The sequence below is a fragment of the Chiloscyllium punctatum genome, chromosome 18, assembly GCF_047496795.1.
Source record: "Chiloscyllium punctatum isolate Juve2018m chromosome 18, sChiPun1.3, whole genome shotgun sequence".
Classification (NCBI taxonomy): Eukaryota; Metazoa; Chordata; class Chondrichthyes; order Orectolobiformes; family Hemiscylliidae; genus Chiloscyllium; species Chiloscyllium punctatum.
Genome location: NC_092756.1, coordinates 29,821,870 through 29,840,066, shown reverse-complemented (window position 1 = coordinate 29,840,066; position 18,197 = coordinate 29,821,870).

Sequence of the window (18,197 nt, the reverse complement as noted above, 5' to 3'; positions counted from 1 at the left end):
CCTATTCCATATACCTCCAAACCCTTCCTATTCATATACCCATCCAAATACCTCTTAAATGTTGTGATTATACCAGCCTCCACCACTTCCGCTGGCAGCTCATTCCATACACGTACCACCCTCTGTGTTAACAAGTTGCCCCTTAAGTCTCTTTTATATCTTTTCCCCTCTCATCCTATACCTATATCCTCTAGTCCTGGACTTCCCAACCCCAGGAAAGAAAATTGGCTATTTACCCTCTCCATGCCCCTCATAACTTTGTAAACTTCTATAAGGTCACCCCATAACCTCCGAATTTCCAAGGAAAACAGCCCCAGCCTGTTCAGCCTCTCCCGATAGCTCAAATCCTCCAGCACTGGCAACATCCTTGTAAATCTTTTCTGAACCCTTTCAAGTTTCCCTACCTCCTTCCGAACAAAATTGCACGCAATATTCCAACAGTAGCCTAACCAATGTGCTATACAGCCGCAACATGACCTCCCAACTCATGTACTCAATACTCTGACCAATAAACAAAAGCATACCAAACGCCGCCTTCACTATCCTGTCTACCTGCGACTCCACTTTCAAGGAGCTATGAACCTGCACCCCATGGTTTCTTTGTTCAGCAACACTCTCTAGAACCTTACCATTAAGTGTATAAGTCCTGCTAAGATTTGCTTTCCCAAAATGCAGCACCTCGCATTTATATGAATTAAACTCTAGTTGCCACTTTTTTTTAATCTTAGCGGTTGGATAAAAGATTGGCATATTATCACGGCCGTATTGGTCATTTGGATAAATTGTTTGGATGGGAATTTTGTTATGTATATAAGTAAGTTTTTTGGGTGACACTGAAATTGGTGGTAAACTGAACAGTGATGAAGGTTATCTGTGATGCAACAGGATGAACAGTACTGCAGGGATAGTGGGCTGAATAATAGCCGATGGAGTTTAATGAGATAAATGTGAAATGTTCCATTTTGGTGAAACCAACCAGGATGGGACTTGTACAGTTAATGTTTGGGCCCTGGGGAGTGTTGCCAGTCAGTAACCCAGTGACGCAGGTACATAGTTCTTTGTATGTGGTGTCACAGGTAGACAGGCTGGTGAAGCAGGCGTTTGGGATGGTTACCTTCATTGGACAGAGCATTAAGAGTAAGAGTTGGGACGTCATGTTGTATCTGTACAAGAGATTGGTCAGGTTACCATAAAAGCATTGTTGATTTGTGGGAAGAACTCATCTGGTTCACTGACCTCCTTTTGTGTAGAACATCTGACACTCTAAACTGGCCTGGCTAACATGTGACTCCAGAGCCATTGCAATATTGCTAACTCTGAGCTGTCCTCTGGGTAATTAGCAGTGACACCCACATCTCATGAATGAATAAATAAAAATGCATATGTCCCTCCCTACCTCTGCAAACACCTCCAGCTGTAGCTATTCGTACTGGCTTTGTAACGCCGTTCATGCCCTGACCACACTCTGTAACACTCTTACCACCTCCGGCATCTTCATCTCTCCCAGTTCCTATTGTGACATTAAACCCTGACACTGATTCCTCTTCCCACTGCCCAACTCCTGCTAGAAGACCCTTTGAAATCCCTTTAACACTTACTCCTCAAACGCTCTCTCACTTCAGGATTTTAAGTACTTTTTGGTGATCTTCTAAGCCTAATAATCTAATATGATACATTTTGTCCTGAGTGAGGGACAGGTGGGAGTTTTTTGTTGAGGTTTTGTCTGTTTCAATGGAATGTTCTTTTGCTGAGTGATTTACACTGTTCCTTCAAATGTTTTCCACTGTTCAGTTACAGACACACATTTAATTCTGTTTTGCATCTTTACCTTGGTCCGTTCTCACTCAAACCCATGTAAGTGGCTGTTTTTGTTTCTAGTTGTAGCGTGTGTTTTCTGTGATTCACTTTAAAACTTTATATTTCTTTAAACTGCACTTTATCACAATTTCCCAGAGGATCTCTCCAGGTGACATTACTCAGTTACTAAGTTTCATCACACAACGGTCGCTCTGACATAGTTATGTCCCTAGCCAGTTGCACAATATGCTATTCAAAGAAACAATGAAAAGAAACTCTGAACTCCTCTTCCGATATCAATGTTGTCAGTGTGACTGTCACAGATTATGTGAATATTGAAGTTTGCCAAAATTATGACAAAGTGCTTGTTAAAACATTCCAATGAGTTCCTGTGTAATGCAGTGATGAGCAATGGAATGCTGTTCGGTGGCTAAACCTTTTCTGCTGCTTGTGTCCTTGGCAAGTAGTAGCCAGAATTTACATTCAGACTGACTCTACTTCATGATCTGAGCGCAAATGCTTTCTTTGTAATGCCTTTGTTATCCATTATTGTTAGCGTTGTCTATTTTGCCTGAGTTTCCGCAAAGTTGTGATCCATTGAATATTTATTTCCACCTTTTGTTGGCCCTGTAACCACATCTCTCTGGTGTCTAAATTCATTTTATCTCTGTGTCAATATCAATCTACCTTATTGAAGAGACATTATCCATTCCAAAAAAAAACATAATTTACTCGTCCCCACAATTTTCTGTAACAAACCAATTTCCTGATGTACAATTTTACTTAAAATCTGTCCCATCCTGTTCCTTTCTGCTTGTCTTCAGTCACATTCCCATGCTGCTCCCTTACTTCACCTTTTCTCTTTGCATTTGGAAAGCTCGTTTCACCTGAACCCTGTCCCTGCATCGTCTCTTGTCAGTTTAAAGCCCTGTCCATAAACCTACCGACATGATTGGCCAGGACACTGGTTCCAGTACAGTTCCAGTGGGACCATCCTAATGGGTTATTTTTAAAATCGGGTATGGGATGTGGATGTCTCTGGCTGACCAGCCTTTTCTGCGCTGGTGCACAAGACAGTCCAAAGATACAGTGTTGCAGAGTAGTAAGTCTTATTAGAGTGTTGGAGGAGAGCACAGAACAGAAAGACCCCAGGCAGCATTCCCAACATCTCGTCAGAGGCCTGCTTTCCACTCTGTTGTCCTGATGCTCACTAAGACAGCACAGGCCTGGATTGATAACTATGAATTCCCCATGCTGTCTCAGTGCAACGTAAATTAAAGGAGAGGTAATGATTGAGCCTGGGGTGTGTCTGTACTGTGCTCCCCCTCGTGCACTGTATCTATGCCATGTCTCATTAGCGATGTTTGGAGCCCTCTCATTGCTCCAAGCTCTGTGCACTGTGAGTGATCGTACCTCTCTCCAGGATTTATTGAAGGCTCCAGATCTCCCTGCCCTTTGTCTCCCTGGCTGACCAACCATTTTCAATGAGGTGTTGGTCGAGACACCCAGCAATTGGGAAGTCTATTGAGTCAGCACCTCCCCGAGTACCTACAGGAGACAGAAATAGACAGAATGGGAAATTAGACTGATGCAGTGAGGGTTACACATGGAGAATGGAAATGAGCCCCTCAGAGATCTGTAAAATCCCAGTCTCCACCTCTGGCCTGTGCTGTTGCATCTCTCTGGAGTGGAGAAATCTGTTGGCTCAGGATCTGGAGTAACTGCAAGAGTGAGAGTCACTGACAGAGGCAGCAATTAGACCCACACAGTGAGGGATATCACATGGAGAGAGACTTAGTGATATCACTAGAGTGCTGGAAGACCTCAGGATCACACAGTCATGTTGGAAGAATGGGTTTATCTTCATGATGCCCTGGTATCAGTGCTCAGGGATGAGCAACCAGTGAGCAGGCGAAATGATGGCCTAGTGGTATTACGGCTAGAGCATGTATCAAGACCTCAGCTAACGTTCAGTGGAAGAGAGTTTGAATCCCACCTTCAGAAATGGTGGAATTTGAAATTAATAATTTTAAAACTAGTAATTAGCAATCCATAAATAAATATGACACCCTTGCAGATGTACATAAAACCCAAACAATTGTCCGTTAGATAAGGACATCTGCTCATCCTCATGTGGTCTGCACGACATACCCACAGCAAGTTTTTGCCTCTCAATTACCCTCTGAAATGGCCAAGCATGTTACTCAGCTCGAAGGCAGCTCGGGCTGGGCAGGAAAGGCTGGTCAGCCAGAGACATCCACATCCCATACCCGATTTAATAAATAATCAATTAGGATGGTCCCACTGGAACCGTGCTGGGACCAGTGTCCTGGCCAATCATGTCGGTAGGTTTATGGGACAGGGCTTTAAACTGACAGAGAGGATGCTGGGACAGGGTTCATGTGAAAGGAGATTTCCAAATGCAAAGAGAAAAGGTGAAGTATGGGAGCAGCATGGGAATGTAACTGAAGACAAGCAGAAAGGAACAGGATGGGACAGAGTTTAAGTAAAATTGTACATCAGGAAATCGGTTTGTAACAGAAAATTGTGGGGAAAAGTAAATCATGTTTTTTTTTTGTAATGGATAATATCTCTTAAATAAGGTAGACTGATTTGTGACACAGAGATAAAATAAATTTAGACACCAGAGAGACGTGATTACAGGGCCAACATAGGTGGGCATATTCAATGGATCACAACTTTGGAGAAACTCAGGCAAAATGGGCAACGCTAACAATAATGGATAAAAAAAGGCATTACAGAGAAAGCATTTGACCTCAGATCATGAAGTAGAGTCAGTCCGAATGTAAATTCTGGCTACTACTTGCCAAGGACACAAGCAGCAGAAACGTTTAAGCCACCGAACAGCATTCCATTGCTCATCACTGTATTACACAGAAACTCATTGGAATTTTTTAACAAACACTTTGTGATAATTTTGGGAAATTTCAAGATTCACATAATCTGGGACAGTCACACTGACAACAGTGATATCAGAAGAGGAGTTCCGAGATTTGTTTTTCAGTGTTTCATTGAATAACAAATTGTGCAATTGGCTAGGAACATAACTATCTCACAGCGATCGTTGTGTGATGAAACTTAGTAACTGAGTAATGTCACCTGGAGAGATCCTCTGGGAAAATGTGATAAAGTACAGTTTAAAGAAATATAAAGTTTCAAAGTGAATCACAGAAAGGACACGCTACAACGAGAAACAAAAAACATTGAAACGTCGATTCTCCTGTTCCTTGGATGCTGCCTGACCTTCTGCGCTTTTCCACCAAAACATTTTCAGCTCTGATCCCCAGCATCTGCAGTCCTCACTTTCTCGAAGAAATAAAAACAGCCAATTGCATGGGTTTGAATGAGAATGGACCAAGCTAAAGAGGCAAAACAGACTTAAATGTGTGTCTGTAAATGAACAGTGGAAAACATTTGAAGGAACAGTGTAAATCACACAACAAAAGAACATTCCATTGAAACAGACAAAACCTCAACAAAAAACTCCCACCTGTCCCTCACTCAGGACAAAATGTATCATATTAGATTATGGGGCTTAGAAGATCACCAAAAAATACTTAAAATCCTGATGTGAGAGAGTGTTTTAGGAGTAAGTGTTAAAGGGATTTCAAAGGGTCTGCTAGCAGGAGTTGGGCAGTGGGAAGAGGGATCAGTGTCGGGGTTTAATGTCACAATAGGAACTGGGAGAGATGAAGATGCCGGAGGTGGTAAGAGTGTTACGGAGTGTGGTCAGGGCATGAACGGTGTTACAAAGCCAATACGAATAACTACAGCTGGAGGTGTTTGCAAACGTAGAGGGGGACATATGCATTTTTATTTATTCATTCATGGGATGTGGGTGTCACTGCTAATTACCCAGAGGACAGCTCAGAGTTAGCAATATTGCAATGGCTCTGGAGTCACATGTTAGCCAGGCCAGTTTAGAGTGTCAGATGTTCTACACAAAAGGAGGTCAGTGAACCAGATGAGTTCTTCCCACAAATCAACAATGCTTTTATGGTGACCTGACCAATCTCTTGTACAGATACAACACGATATCCCAACTCTTACTCTTAATGCTCTGTCCAATGAAGGTAACCATCCCAAACGCCTGCTTCACCAGCCTGTCTACCTGGGACACCACTTTCAAAGAACTGTGTACCTGGGTCGCTGGGTCACTGACTGACAACACTCCCCAGGGCCCAAACATTAACTGTACAAGTCCCATCCTGGATGGTTTCACCAAAATGGAACATTTCACATTTATCTCATTAAACTCCATCGGCTATTATTCAGCCCACTATCCCAGCAGTACTGTTCATCCTGTTGCATCACAGATAACCTTCATCACTGTTCAGTTTACCACCAATTTCAGTGACACCCAAAAAACTTACTTAACTTACATAACACTATTCCCATCCAAACAATTTATCCAAATGACCAATACGGCCGTGATAATATGCCAATCTTTTATCCAACCGCTAAGATAAAAAAAAGTGGCAACTATTGTTTAATTCATATAAATGCGAGGTGCTGCATTTTGGGAAAGCAAATCTTAGCAGGACTTATACACTTAATGGTAAGGTTCTAGAGCGTGTTGCTGAACAAAGAAACCATGGGGTGCAGGTTCATAGCTCCTTGAAAGTGGAGTCACAGGTAGATAGGATAGTGAAGGCGGCGTTTGGTATGCTTTTGTTTATTGGTCAGAGTATTGAGTACATGAGTTGGGAGGTCATGTTGCGGCTGTACAGGACATTGGTTAGGCTACTGTTGGAATATTGCGTGCAATATTGTTCGGAAGGAGGTAGGGAAACTTGAAAGGGTTCAGAAAAGATTTACAAGGATGTTGCCAGTGCTGGAGGATTTGAGCTATCGGGAGAGGCTGAACAGGCTGGGGCTGTTTTCCTTGGAAATTCGGAGGTTATGGGGTGACTTTATAGAAGTTTACAAAGTTATGAGGGGCATGGAGAGGGTAAATAGACAAAGTCTTTTCCCTGGCGTTGGGAAGTCCAGGACTAGAGGGTATAGGTTTAGGATGAGAGGGGAAAAGATATAAATGAGACTTAAGGGGCAACTTGTTAACACAGAGGGTGGTACGTGTATGGAATGAGCTGCCAGCGGAAGTGGTAGAGGCTGGTTTAATTGCAACATTTAAGAGGTATTTGGATGGGTATATGAATAGGAAGGGTTTGGAGGTATATGGACTAGGTGCTAGATTGGGTTGGAATATCTGGTCGGCATGAACGGGTTGGAAAGAAGTGTATGTTTCCATGTTGTACATCTCTATGTCTTTAACCTCTATACCCTTCGATTTATTATCATCCATGTGCCTATCCAGAAGTTTACTAAATGTCACTAATGCATCTAATTTTACCGCCACGCTGGCAGTGCATTCCACTCAGCTACCACTCTGTATGTAACGAACCTACCTCCGAAATCTCCCCTGAACCATCCGCTAATCACCCGAAAATTATAACCCCCTGGAATGGCTATTTATGTCAGGGTAAAAAAATCTCTCTATTCACTCTATCTATGCCTGTCATCATCTTGTTCACCTCAGCCAAGTCACCCCTCACCCTTCTTCACTCCAATGAGAAAAGCCTTAGCTCCCTCAACATAAGACATGCTCTCCTGTGCAGGCAGCATCCTGGTAAATCTCCTCTTTACTCTCTCTAAAACGTCCACATCCATCCTGTAATGAAGTGAGCAGAATTGAACACAATATTCCAAGTCAGGTCGAACCAGGGCTCTATAGAGCTGCAGCATAACCTCACAGCTTTAAAACTCAATCTCCAATCTCCTGAAACCCACACAATATATTCCTTCTTAACAAGGCTCTCAGCTTGGGTGGCTACTTTGAGGGATCTAGGGACTTGAAACCCAAGATCCCTCTGTTCCTCCACACTGCAAAGGATCCTGCCTTTAAGCCTGAATTCTGCATTCAAATTCAATCTTCCGAAATGAATGACTTCACACTTTTCAAGATTGAACTCCATCTGCTACTTCTCAGCATCTTGTCAATGTCCCGTTGCAAGCTCCAACAGCCCTCCACACTGTCAACCACTCCACCAACCTTCGTGTCATGGGCAAACTTACTAACCCACTCTTCAACTCACACATCCAACTTATTCATCAAATCACAAAGAGCCTCGGTCCTGTAACCACGCCCTGCAGAAAATCACTGGTCACCGAGCTCCAGGAAAAATGGTTTCTATCTATCGTTACCCTCTGTCTTCTGTGGGCCAGTAATCCCACATCCAGACAGACAGGTTTCCCTGTATCCCATGCCTCCGGACGTTTTGAATGAGGCATAAAAGATTTTTCGCCACATTCTCAAAAGATTCAATCAGATTTGTAAGGCATGACCAGCCCCTTACAAAATCATGTTGACTCTGTAATCAAACTATGGTTTTCCAACGAATAATAAATCCTGTCTCCCAGTGTCGTCTCCAATAATCTGCACACCACAGAGATAAGAATGACAGGTGTGCAATTCCCAGGATTATCCCCATTCACTTTCCTGAACAAGGGAATAATATTTTCCAGCCTCCAAACATCTGGTCCGACTCCAGTGGACAGTGAGGGGGCAAACATCATCACCAGGTGTGCAGCAATCCATTCCCTCGCTTCGTGTAGTAACTTTGAAAGCATCCAGTTTGGTTCAGTGACTTATCTATCCTTATCTTTTACAAACTTCTCAGCACATCCTCCTTCTTAACACCCACCTGTTCACGTACATCGGGCTGTTTCATGCTGTCCTGACAAACGACAAGGTCCTTCTCAGCAGTGAATACTGAGACATAGTATTCATTAAGGACCTCCCTTACCTCCTGTGACTCCAGGCTCAATTTCCTTCCTCTATCCCAGATTGGCCTTATCCTCACTCTGGCCATGTTCTTCTTCCTCCCATAAGGGAGAATGCCTTACGGTTTTCCTTAATCCTTCCTAACAATGCTTTTTCATGCCCCCTTCTAGTTGCCCAAAGTCAATTCCTCAGTTCCTTCCTAGTACCTTCAGAGAATCCCTACAGTGTGGAAACAGGCCATTTGGCCCAACACCTCCATATCAACCCTCCAAACAGTATCCAACCCAGCCCCATTCCCCCAGCCTATTATTCTCCATTTGCCCTGACTAATGCGCCAAACCTCCCCATCCGTGAACACTATAGGTAATTTAGCATGGCTGAGTCAACTAGGATGCACATCTTTGGGCCGTGGGAGGTAACCGGAGCACCTGGAGGAACCCCACTTAGACACAGGGAGAATGTATAAACTCCACACAGACTGTCGCCTGAGGCTGGAATCGAAATGGAGTCCGTGGTGCTATGAGGTCATAGTGTTAACCACTGAGACACCGTGCCACCCAATGTAACTCTCTGGAGCCCTGTCTGATCCTTGCTTCCTCAACCTTAAGTAAGCTTCCTTCTTCCTCTTGACTAGATACTAAAGTCCATGTGGACAAAGTCGACTGCTCTGCCTTCACGTATCTTGGGCCACCTCCTCAAAGAGTCAATCCGGTTTGTGAAACATGGTTCCCCACTCACAAAGCCATGCTGACTATCTTGGATCATCCCTTGTCTTTGTAAATATAAGGAGCTCCTTTCACTCAGAATCTCCTCCAACAACTTCCCCATCACTGGGCTCACTGGGCTGTAATTTCCTGGCTTTTCCCTGCAGCCCTTGAATGATGGAACAGTATTAGCCAACCTCTAGCCTTCCAAAGTCTCACTGTGTCTGTTGATAATATAAATATCTCTGTTAGGGACACCGTAATCTCTTCCCTCGTTTCCATTAATATTTTAGGATTGATCTAATGAGCTACTGAGGATTGATCTACCTTTATTTGTTTTAAGATTCCAGCCCTTTCTCTTCTCTGGTGAGGATTCTTTCCGACACATCATTATTTATTTCCCCAAGTTCCCGTTTTTCCATGTCTTTCACCACAGTAAAGACTGACAAGACTATTTTGTCTAATACCTCACCCATCTCCTCTGGTTCCTCACATGGGTGACCTTATTGATCTTTAAGGGGCCCTATTCTCTATCAGGTTATTCTTTAGCCCTTATTGAAACTTGCATAAAGGCGTCCGATTAGTCAAATACACCATATCCCCTATACCACTCCACCCCCTCTACACCCTTACAATTCGGTAATTTATATTCACACCAACAAATTAAATCCAACAGACTCAAAAACAAATTCTCTTTTATCAAATGTGTTTCTGAGTGGCCAGTTATTGTATATTGACATATCCTTTCTAACAATTTCAGTATGTTCCCGACGTACTGTTAGGCTAACTCTATTTGGTTTCAGACTGACACCAGAAAGAGTTGAGGGAGTTCTTGTTTATCAATCTGAAAAAGGTAGCTTACAGAGTCAGCAGGTAATAGAGATGGCCAATCCAATGCTGGCCGTGCTTATTCTCAGCTCCACCCAATGTCTCATTAATGCATTATCCTCATCCTTTCTTTACAACTTGTTGATTTTTTTCCCGAAACGTCGATTCTCCTGCTCCTTGGATGCTGCCAGACCTGCTGCGCTTTTCCAGCAAAACATTTTCAGTTCTGATCTCCAGCATCTGCAGTCCTCACTCTCTCCTCGAAGATTTTTTTTCCCTAGTCTGCCTCTTGTGACTTGATTGGATGGGGATATCTGGTCAGCATGGATGGGTTGGACAGAAGGATCTGTTTCCATTCTGTACATCTCATTGACTCTATGACTCTATCCCAACAACCCTTCAGTATTCACCTTCCAGTGATGGTCATTCTGCAGCTACATCTCCGGAATGACAGTTCCATCATATCTGTTCCCTGTCATTCCATCTGCCTTATGGCGAATACAGGGAGTCATTCCTCAGTACTGGGGGGGTTGAACGGATGGGTAGAGGTTACAGAGATAGGGAGGCTTACAGGGGCTCGAGGATGTTCGAGTTAAACAGAGTTACATCTGGTCAAGAATGTCAGTGGGACAAAGGCGTTTGAGAATTGGAGGAATTTACAGAGACAGGGAGCTGGATTACATTCTGGAGATAGGGAAAGGGATGGATGTAGGGAGAGGCAGGCAGAGTGAGAGGCAGCGACAGGGGGTGTTTCAGGTAGGAGAGAATTGTATATACTGACAGAGGTATGGAAGGTTGTGGTGAGGGAAGACATCTACAGATGTAAGGCAGTTTCTAGATTCTGGAGCTACATGGATAGGAAGGCAATGGAGAATGCCAGGTTGCTGGATTGGAGACAGTTACACAGATGGGGAGGGTTGCACAATCTGAAAGAGAGTCCTGTGGTCGGGAGGGGTGTGGGAGGCGGGAACGAGGGTGAAATTTAAAATAATTCAGATCAAAGAATTGGAAAAGAGTAAGGAGATTACAAATGTTTCACAGCTCAGGAAGGGCTGTAGGAGTTGGAGAAGATTACCTAGGTAGGGACCATTGGAAAGGTTAAAGATAAATACATTGACATGGGGAGGGGGTGGTATTGGTAGGAGGAGCTTAAAGGGATGACGGGACTGTCAGGGTTTACAGGGATGAAGTAATTTAGTATCTACTGGAGAAGTTTAGGGATGAGGGTGTTAGGGGTTAGAGAACCTGACAGAGACAGAGAGCATTGTGTGGTCTAGAGGAAATTCCAAACAGAGGAAGGATTATCGGGACTGGAGGATATTAAAGAGATCACTAACACTGCATAGGCCAGGATTGATGCTTGGGACCTCTTGTACTGTCTCAGGGAGGACCAATACAGCAGAGGTGAGAGCAGGACCCTCACAGATGTTGGGAATGAAGCCTAGGATGTTGCTGTTCCTTGCCCAGCACTATATTTGCATCCTGTCTTCCAGGTCTGAATACAGAAGGCTCCTAGCCCCACCCTATGCTGTTTACTGTGAGTGATCTTACCGGCTGCAGGATTTACTGAAGGCTCCAGATCTCCCTCTCTATCTCTCTCTCTGGCTGACCAAGCGTCTTCAATGAGCTGATGGATGAGACAGGATTTAGGAATATCCTGATTTCCTGCATGAGACAGAGAAGTAGACAGAATGGGAAATTAGACTGATGCAGTCAGGATAACTCATGCAGAGTGGCACAGAGTCCAGCAGAGATCACGAAAATCTCAGTCTCCAACTCTGACCTGTGCTGCTGCGTCTCTCTGGAGTGGACAATTCTGTTGACTTAGGATCTCAGACCAGCAGTAAGATAAGAAACGCTGACAGAGGCAGCAAATAGACCCACGCAGCGAGGGATACCACATGGAGATATACTGAGTGATATCACCAGAGTGCAGGAAGGTGTCTGAAGACGTGGTTCTGATGCAGTGGGGACTGCTACCAGTACTCAGGGAGGAGTCAGCCATTATACTGGAATGGGCTCCACTGGTACGGTGCTGGGGCCAATGTCCTTGTCAATCATATGACTAGAATTATGCAGAGTGCTTTAAACTGACACAGATGAGGAGGAACTGAGCTTAGGTGAGAAGAAATTCCCAAATCCAAAGAGAAAGGTTGAAATATTGGAACACCATGGAGATGTGGCTAAAGACAAACAGAAAGAAACAGGAAGGGACTGAGTTTAACTGAAATTGTACATCAGCAAATAGTTTTGTGACAGGAAATTGTGATAAAAAAGTAAATTACTGTTTCTTAATTTGAATGCATGAAGTATTTGCAATGTGGAATATGCACGTGTGACTGGTGATTTCTATCTCATCACCATCTGGGAGACGTGGTCACTGGGTAAACAAAAAGGTGAGTCATTAATATTAGAGGTCATACAACATTGTGGAAAGCCACACAGAATGGGTAGCAGGATAGGAAACTCCCATAGTTAGGGAAAACAATGGGATTACCAAGCAATAGGAAACCATTTCTGGATAATAAGGGTCAGAGCACAGAATTGGAATGGCAGTGTTAAGGCCCCTTTACAACATGACATTATTAGAAACTGCATTAACAGGGAATTATTTCAATTTGTAACGAAGGCACTGGGATAATTGTGAGGGAATTCAATCTTCCTCTCATCATCTTGTTGGCGGTGGGTCACAGACAAGGCTGACTCTCTCCCACTCTCAGGGGAAGCTGAAAATGTGTTGCTGGAAAAGCGCAGCAGGTCAGGCAGCACCCAAGGAGCAGGAGAATTGATGTTTCGGGCATGAGCCCTTCTTCAGGAATGCCCGAAATGTCGATTTTCCTGCTGCTTGAATGCTGCCTGACCTGCTGCGCTTTTCCAGCAACACATTTTCAGCTCTGATCTCCAGCATCTGCAGTCCTCACTTTTTCACTCTCAGGGGGAGTCTGTACAGACCGATGTGTCCTTCCATAGACTTTGTTACACTTTGGATAGAAGGTGGCCATGGGAAGGGGGTGGGTGGGACGTCGGTGTGACAGCGAGCTCCTTGTGCTGTTTTCTCCTGGTTTCCCATTTTCCCCACAGCAAGTCTCGAGGTGCTCGACACCTTCCCAGTGCTCCTCCCCCACTTCGGAAGGTCTTGGCCAAGTAATTCCCAGGAGTTACCAGATTTGATTAAGGGATGAAAAAAAACGATCAATTCTGAAGAAGCCAAAGTTTAGAAATGTGGACACATTTGTTAAAGAGATTGCTAGGGAGTCTCCGAGCAGGAGTGCAGTAGGAAGAGGAAACGTTGCCAGCGTTTAATCAGATGATAGGAACAGGGAGAGGTGAAGGTACTGGAGTGGTGAGAGTGTTACAGAGAGGGGCAAAGGACTGAACAATGTTACAAAGCCAGTACGAATTGCTGCAGCTAGAGCTGTTGCAAAGGTAGGGATGGACATATGTATTCTCATTGATTCATTCATGGCCTGAGGATTTCACCGGATGGACCAGCATACATTACCCCACTGCTAATTGCCCAGAGGCAGCTCAGAGTCAGCCATATTGCTGTGGGACTGGAGTCACATGTGAGCCAGACCAGGTAAGAATGTCATATGTCCCTCCCTAAAGGATTTACGTGAATATGTTGAGCTTATTCAGATAATCAACAATGCTTATATGGTGACCTCACTAATGTCCTTCACAGATACAATCTGACATCCCAACTTCTACTCTCAATGCTGTGACCAATGAAGGTAAGTATCCCAAACGCCTGCTCCACCAGCCTGTCTACCTGCAATGCTACTTTCAAAGAACTGTGTACCTGCATTCCTGGGTCACTGATTGGCAACACTACCCAGGGTCCGAAAATTAACTGTACAAGTCCAGCCAGGTCTGCTTTACCAGAATGCAACATATTGCCTTTCTCCACCTGCTATTCCTCAACTCATTGCCCCAGCAGTACTGTTGATCCCATTGTACTCTTGGATAACCGTCTTCACTGTCCACATTATCACCAATTTCATTGTCACTCACAAACTTGCTAACCATGACTCCTGTATTCTCATCCAAACCATTTAAATAAATGATTCACAGCAGTGACCCACCACCGAACCCCATGACACACCGTTGGTCACAGGTTTACAGTTGAACTGCAACCCTCTATGAACACACTCTGTCTCCTACCGTCAATCCAATTTTGTATCCAATTGGTGAGTGCACCCTGGTTATGTGTGATCTAAACTTATGAACCAGTCTGCCATGCAGAACTTTGTGAAGGGCCTTGCTAAAGTTAATGTGGACATCATGTACTGCTCTGCTTTGATCTGTCACTTGTCTATCTCTACACTTCGGTTTGAGGCATAATTTCCCGTGCACAAAGCCATGCTGACTATCGTTAGTCTGTCCTTGCCTTTCCAATTGCACAATGATCCTTTCTATCAGAATCAACTCCAAAAACTTACTGACCGCTGCCATCAGTCTAACTGGTCTGTAGTGGCTGTCGATGACACAAACATCTCTGCAAGGGCCACGGTAGTTTCCTCGCTAGCTTCCCACTAGGCACTGGGATACATCTGATCATTTCCCAATGTTTTATCTGACATTTTTTGCATTTTAAGCCATCCAGCACCTCCTGTTCTCCAATGTGAACTCTGTTCAAGACATCACTATGTATTTTCCCAAGTTCCCGAACTTCCATGTCTTTCTCCCAAGTAAATACTCACGCAAAATATTTGTTCAGTATCTCCCCCATCAGCAGTGATTCCACACAGACAGCCTCATTGACCTTTCAGGGGCCCTATTCTCTCACGAGTTAATTTTTAGACCTGGTTGAATACTGTCAAAATGCTTCTGAAATTTCAAATATCCCTCTCCCGCAACGAGCCTCCCCCCCCTTATCTATTCTGCCATTTAAGGTCACACCAAAATATAGAATCCAACAGAGTTAAAAATATTCCCCTTTTATAAAATCATGAATCTCCCATTATTACTAAGCATCCAGTGATCATTTATTGTCATATCCTTTATAATACACTCCAACACGTTCCCGACTTACTGTCAGGTTAACACCATTTGGTTTCAGACTGACTGCACAAAGGGTTTAGGGAATCCTTGTGGATCAATCTGTAAAAGGTAGTTTACAGGGTCAGCAGGTAATAGAGAAGGCAAATCAAATGTTGCCGTTTATTGCAAAGGGAATGGAGTCTAACAATAGGGAGGTCTTGCTAAAATGATGCAAGGTACAAGTCAGGCCACACCTAGATTATAATGAACAGTATGCGTGCCCTAAGGAAAGACATTCTTGTATTGGAGGCAGGCCAGGGAAAGTTCTTTCGGCTGATCCTGGAGTTGGCGGGATTTTCCAATGAGAAGAGGTGGAGTAGGTTGCCCTTGAACCTATTGGGGTTTTTGAAGAATGGAAGAGAAATTGAATGAAACATCCTGGATTCTGAGGGGCTTTCACAGGGTAGATGCCATTAAGTTAGAAAATGGAACAGTACAGCACAGTAATAGGCCCTTCGGCCCACCATGGCTGTGCTGACCATTGTGCTATTCTAAACGAATCCCATCTTCCTGCACAAGTGCGATATCCCTTTATTTTCTGCCTGTTCATGTTTCTGTCTAAATGCCCTTCAAATATTTGCTCTTGGTGCCACCTCTCCCACCTCCTGAGCAGCTTCTACCCTCTCAGTAAAGTCAACTGGCCTCACCCATCTCACTTAAAACTTCTCACTGTCACCTTAAACCGGGGCACCCTAGTATTTGATATCTCTACATTGGAAGGAGGATTCCAGCTATCCACACTATTCAAGCCTTTCCTAATGCTATATACCTGTACCCAGTCACTTCTCAGTCTCTGATATTCTCACAAAACAATCCAACTGCGTTCAACCTCCTTACAGTAAACACATTCTCATCCAGGCAACATTCTGCCAACCCTCTGTTACACTCTCCCCAAAACATCCACATCCTTCCTGTGGTGTTTCGATGAGAACGACACGCAACATTCCAGACATGGCCGAATAAAGTTTCATTCAGTCCAACATGACATGCAAACATCTGTACTCAATACTGTGACCAATGAAGGTAAGCATACCATACTCCTCCTTTACCACCACATTCTGCTGTGTTGTTATTTTCAGGGAGCTACGGATTTGCATCCAAGGTCATCTGTTTATCAATGTTTCCAATTAGTCAATTAGTGTCTTCCATTTGACTTCATAAATGCATCACTTCACACTTGTCCCGATGAAATTCAATTTGCGATTTCTCTGCACAGCGTTCCAGCTGATCTACATACTGCTGCAACCTTTAACACTCTTCCTCACTATCCACAATTCCCCAAACTATCCCTAATCATTACATGCCTTTCCAAATGTCGTCTGCAAAATACTAAGCAAACTGCTGCCCCTTTCATCTGAATCACAGATATAAATTACACACAGACATCGCAGCACTGATCCTTGTGAAACAGCATTGGTCACAGACGTCCAATCAGAAATTGACCACTCCACATGTCTCTGTCTACTATTAGCAAGAAAATATTGTATCCAACTTACCAACGAGCATGGATTGTGATTTGATCTTCCAAATCCCCTTTGCTATTTAGAATCTGTCCATTCAAAATGACTCTATATTTTGATTCCCAGATTAAATTGGCTGTCTCACTAATGCACTGACTGCGTCCTTTCTTGACAACAAAACGGGACCTTGTTTGGTTTTTTGCTGATCCTGCCTAAATCTCTACAATCCCTCAATAGTCACATTGTTGTCATGATCACTCTGCAGCCACCCTTCCACAATACCAGTTCGATCATATCTGTTCCCTTCAGTTAATGCTGTCATTCCTTGTTGCAAGTGCATGGCGCGTGTCACTGAGAGAGGGCCTTTGAGGGATGGTTAGACGTCACAGAGTGGGAGAGATGTTTGGGGGCGCGACAATATTGCAGGGTTAAACATAGTTAGAGTTGCTACAGAATGTTTGCAGGAGAAAACATTTTACTGTTTGGAGGAAGTTAGAGAGATAAAGAGTCTTTGATTAGACTTCAGAGATAGGGATGTGTGTAGGGTTGTGGATCATTACATGGACTATGTTGATCAGGGCGTAGAAACATTCACATGATTCCAGGATGTTGTACATTTCACAACAGTTGTGCATCTGGAGAATATCACAGTGATAGAGAGGATGGTATGGACTGGAGAATATTACAGGGTAAGGGAGGGTGGTATGGACTGGAGAATGTTGCAAACACATGGACGATGATATAAGCTGGAGAATGCTGCAGCAATAGAGAGGAGTATATGGACTGGAGGATGTTGCACGGACAGGGATGAAGTTGTAGACTGGATACAGTTAGAAGCAGAGATGATTTTATGCACTGCAAGGTATGTCAGAGAGAGTGAGTGGTGTGCATGCTGCAAGATATAACAGGGATAGGGAAGCTTGTCGGGACTGGAGGAGAGAGTCATAAAGAGGGTTGTGAGAGACCAGATTCACTTATGAGCATAGGATGTGCTACACTGAGCAGAGTCTTTTGCAGATAGAAATGAGGATACAATGGCCACAAAGCAGTCACACCTATACATAGGTATGTTGGAACTGAAGGAATTGAAGAGATTACACAGACTGGGAATGTAGTATACAGTGGAGTAGATAGGGATGGTTTTAGAGACTCAACAACATTAGGAAATAATGGGGGTTGCGATGCTGAGAGGGGGTTTCAGCAAGGTGGAGGATATAGACCTGAAGGAGATTTCACAGATAGCGATGACTTTCGGCTCTGGTGGGGACTGCACCGTACGGGGAATTGTAGTGGCTTGGGAAATTTACGCAGATATGGAGAGTATTAGTGGTCGGCAGAATTCACAAAAACGGGTCTGCAGGACACGACAGAAATCAGAAGGGTTGTATCAACTTGATGGTGTACACAGGCAGGAAAGCTTGTGGGGTTTGGAGCAGCTCACCATGACAGAGAGATGTATGGAGGCTGGAGATGTTGCAGAAAGATTACTACGTTTAATTGGATAGAACTCCACATAAGTCTGTCCTGGCTCTTTATATAGCTGACCCGCTGTCGATAAGC